The following is a 4,914-nucleotide window of genomic DNA, read 5'->3' on the forward strand; positions in this document are numbered from 1 at the left end:
GTCACGCAAGAACGTTTCCGTCTGAAACCATGCTGGCTATCATTTATCAAAAGGTTACTTTCTAAATGATGTTCGATAGCATCTCTGATGATAGTTTCCATTATTTTTCCTACGATTGAAGTCAAACTTATAGGCCTATAGTTATTTGGTTTCTTTTTGTCACCTTTTTTGAATATGGGAGTAACGTTAGCTAGCTTCCATTCTCTTGGGACATCTCCGGATATGATGGATTTCTTGAAAATAATTTCTAATGGAACAATAATCTCATTTTCCATTTTCTTTAAGATTCTTGGATGCCAACGGTCAGACCTTGGTGTTTTATTAACTTTTTCTATACACCTTTTAATTTTTTCTTTTGTTATATCTACCGTAGTGAGTAAGTTTAACCCAGACTTTTCACAGGTTTCAGTTTGGAATTCACTTTGAGGTGTTTCGTTTACGAATACCGAGCTAAAATAATTGTTTAAGATATTACACATTCCTTCATTTGAATATTCAAGTTGACCGTCAGCAGATAATAGTGGACCAATGTGATTCCTAACAACCTTTTTATCTCTAATGTAACTATAGAATTCTTTGGGATTTTCTTTGGATTCATCAGCGATGTTCATTTCGTATTGTCGTTTTCTTTTTCTTATTGTCTTTTTTAAATCTCTCTGTATTGATACATAAGTTTCATAGTTATTAGATGCACCCGAGCACTTATATTTCTTATAAGCCTGTCTCTTTTTAGCAATACTTTTTTCAGTTTCTTTGTCGAGCCACTTTGGGCGAGCCTGATTTGGGGGACGTCTGTCCTTAAAAGGAATGTAAGTTTGAATCATCTTAGTGAGCGTATTTTGAAATATTTCCCACATCTGATCTACAGGCCTTTCGTTTAATTTTGCCTCCCAATCTGTAAGCTGGAGCTCCTGACGTAGTCCTATGAACTGAGCTTTACTGAAATCGGGTATTTTAGAAGCACAAGTATCTATTCTAAAATTGTTTAGGAGTTTGAATCTGACTAAGTTGTGATCGCTATTTGCAACAGATTCACCGACTTCTACATCACTTACCATGCTTTCACGGCTAGTGATCAATAGATCGAGTAAGTTTCCATATCTTGTGGGCTCTTTTACATGCTGAATTAAGTAATTGTCACCAAGAAAATCAATCAAGCGATTACCTATATGGCCATGTTCAAGGGTCATCCAATCAATGTCAGTAAAATTGAAATCACCCATTATCAATAAATCCCGGTTGCAGAAACTAGACAGTTCTTGAAATAACAGTTTGTCGTCTGCTAATGATAATGTCTTTGGCCTATATATTACACCTATATTAATTTTTTTGTCCATTTGTTTGGGTTAACTCAACCCACAAACTATCATATGCATCCTGTTTCACTTTCTCTAAAATACAAGCATGAACATTGTTTTTAACGTACAATAGAACACCCCCACCTTTCTTGTGGTTTCTATCCTGATGAAAGTGTTTAAATCCCGCAATATTAAATTCAGCTTCGAACTCTGTACCATTTAACCATGTCTCAGTTATTCCTATCATATCGAGATTTTCGCTTTTGACATACGCCTGTATTTCTTGAAATTTGTTCCTAATACTACGAGCATTAAAGTACATCGTTTTAAGAAACTCGTGATTATTTCTTTTTGACACATTTTTAGTTTCAATATCATGTCTTATATTATCATTTTGTTTTTTATTTATACCTTGCTCTATATTATTATCATTTGGTCCTTCATTGACATTCAATGCCTCATTAACATTTCTCCTATCAAAATTAACATTTCCCCCATCACGGACATCTGGTCGATCACGGTCATCCGATCTCTTTTGTACATTTTGTCCCCCTACGTCACCGTGATTCACGCCGGCCTCCCATCGTTCAGTGACATTATGTCCGGCATCCCTTTCTAAAATTATATTTTGTCTAGTGACATTATATCCTACCGTGATATTTTCCTCTACTATAATTACATCCCATCGTGATCTTTTGTCTTCCACTGTCATTACATCCTATCTTGATATTTTGGCCTTCATTGACATTCTGTCCGGTATCTCTTCCTAAAATTATATTTTGTTCTTCACTGACATTATATCCTACCGTGATATTTTCTCCTCCATTATCATTACACACACACACACACACACACACACACACACACACACACACACACACGCACACACACATACACACACACTCATATATATATATATATATATATATATATATATATACATATACAAAATTAAGTCAAGTCACTTGTTACGTGGTAGTGGAAGTTCGAGTGCTTAGCTGTATCATGTATCAATTTCTGTATGTATGCCTCCTCGGAACTTCTCGATGTTGATGTGTTAGAATTAAAGTGAATTGTGGTTGATAAATGTATCTATGTGTATATATATATATGTATATATATATATATATACATATATATATATACATATATATATATATATATATATATATATATATATATATATATATATATATGTCACACGAGAATGCTAATCAAAATTTCACTTATTCATATCGGAAATGTAATTGAGTTGTAACGTTTTCAAAACTCGAAAGCGGGTAGATTCAGCTATTCGTATTTTCTTTTTCGTAAGTGCTTGTGACTACCGCTATTGGAAGAATATCTCCAGAATATCTTCACTGTGCCTGTGTAAACCAGTTCCCACCAGATCAGGTGATTTTTTACTCACGTAAATTAACAGAACCTGCTACGATTCGAAGTCAGAACTCGTCTGTAAAAGGGGTTATTCTATCACTAGAGTTCCCCAAGAGCAGTGGAATGATAGAGACTGAATCTTTTGCTCTTATCATGTATACCAGTATTATAAACAGGTAAATTCTAGTGATGGACGATACCAACATTTCTTACGATTCTGATACGAGTTGCGATACTGCATTAAACTTCCGATTCCGATACTACTCCGATTCCCACACTCGCATTGGTTATAATTCAAGGTTTTTTCCAGGCCATTGGAAACAAATACTTTATGAACAAAGTACACTTAGTAATCATTTATCGGAATCGGAAGTTTAGAGGAGTATCGGCACTCGTATCGGAAACTTTAAAGTGTAGATGTCGTCCATTCACTAGTAAATACATTTATACAATTAAGTTGGCTCGTGTTTGCCGATCTAGGGCAATACCAACATTTTTAACGATTCCGATACTGCATTAAACTTTCGATTCCGATACTTTACCGATTCCGATACTTCTCCGATTCCCACACCTGCAATGGTTATAATTAAAGGTTATTTCCAGGCCATTGGAAGCAAATACTTTATGAACAAAGTACATTTAGTAATCATTTATCGGAATCGGAAGTTTAGAGGAGTATCGGCACTCGTATCAGAATTGTTAAAAGTGTAGCTGTCGTTCATTCACTGGTAAATACATTTATACAATCAAGTTGGCTTATGTTTGCCGATCTAGGGTCTGAAGTTCTTCCATAAATTGATTGTTACTGTTTCTTTGAGTTGACAACCGCGCCTTATTGTGAGTAGAAAACGGTCCTTGGTTTCATAAATCTCTCAAGAAAGAAATATTGCACTAATGTCTGCTTTCTTTTGCATTACACTCTTTCTATGTCACTAACGAGTATTACGAACACGAAGGAAGCATTTCTCTGTAGTCACCTTTCCATATGTCAAAAAATAAATATAAGTTATTGAAAGGAGATTTCTTGTGTCCAGTCTGGTGATCGAGTGCCAACCTCTCAGGGCTGCACCACTGGCTGGAGGTGAGAATCGTCATAAACTTAAGAAACGCACGGTCGGAAGACGGTTCCCTCCCGCCTGTCCCTCAAGAATATCACAATCAGGTGCCTGTTTTGCCTAAGTTCCTCTTCATATGCATAAACACATTAACAATCCTATGGTTAAAACACACAACGAATCAGATTCGCGAAGCAGAAGATACGGTTATACACCAACCTTGAGAACTTCGTTTCTTTTCTCCCACAACAGAGTGCTCTTGAAGGATACTACGTCCAGTGCGGCGTACACAAAGCTCAGACTACGGTAGACTCAAACGTGGTGGCGTTGTTCATATACCTCGATTGAAACCCCTCCTTGCGCTGTTGCCGCGGTTTTTCCCAGACGCCTCAAGTCGACTTTTCCTATTTCTTGTCGTTATTCCCTTCTTGGAAACTGTAGCTCTCTTAAACTAATGTTCTCGTTCTTTGACGTCAGAGCGGTCTGTTGAGCGACTTCCGTGGGATCGTAAAAAGATTCTCGAACATATTATTCACATATAATTCAATTTGGATTAATGGCATACAAATTCGGTTTTGAATGAGGACTGTTTGTGAAAGATAATTATATCTTTTTTGGGGGGTATTTATTTCGAATTTTAGGCACTTACGATGGAGAGTATTTTTCAGATGTGCATCTAATTTGTTAGAGATTTACGAATGATACATAGCTAATCCTGGAACCATATTAGACAAATTAGATATTTATTGTACATCAGGATGCTAACATTTCCATTCTCATTTCTTCTTTACCAAAACTTCCTTCAAAGAACCGGCGCAGGAAAATCTTCCAACCCCAAGAAAAAAAAGAAGAAAAAAGAAAGTGGGGATGGAAGAGGGAAACTAGGCCCTATCCTGGGCGTTAAGTTTCCCATCAGGAAATCCCGTGTGGTGTGGCGCGGTATCATGAAGGCCAGGGGTGAAGGCAGAGGAATGATACGTCGTGATGTTTACCATCCTGTGCTCTGAAACACTCTAACATCTCCGTTCTGTGGAGAGTATTGATGGGTACTCTATCAAATGTTGTATGGATATCCTAGTTACTGGAGTCAACTTTATATCCGCTATGGGCATTCGGGCCTCCGAAAGCAGGAAAATTCCAAAAGGGTTCCGGGTACAGTGACGTCATGGGGGAAGTACCTGGGC

General features: G+C 37.0%; 1 protein-coding gene across 1 annotated transcript in view; it reads right to left on the reverse strand.

Moving 5' to 3' along the window:
• LOC143029065 (iris-like) overlaps window positions 1–4,106 on the reverse strand; it is a 16,467-nt gene extending 12,361 nt beyond the window's left edge. The window contains exon 1 of the mRNA XM_076191412.1: window positions 3,950–4,106. The gene's annotated coding sequence lies outside the window, so the exon portion shown is untranslated. The remainder of the gene's footprint in view (window positions 1–3,949) is intronic.
• Between the last annotated feature and the right edge of the window lie 808 nt (window positions 4,107–4,914).

The sequence above is a fragment of the Oratosquilla oratoria genome, chromosome 10 (genome assembly GCF_046742065.1).
Source record: "Oratosquilla oratoria isolate Oo_2021 chromosome 10, ASM4674206v1, whole genome shotgun sequence".
Taxonomy (NCBI): domain Eukaryota; kingdom Metazoa; phylum Arthropoda; class Malacostraca; order Stomatopoda; family Squillidae; genus Oratosquilla; species Oratosquilla oratoria.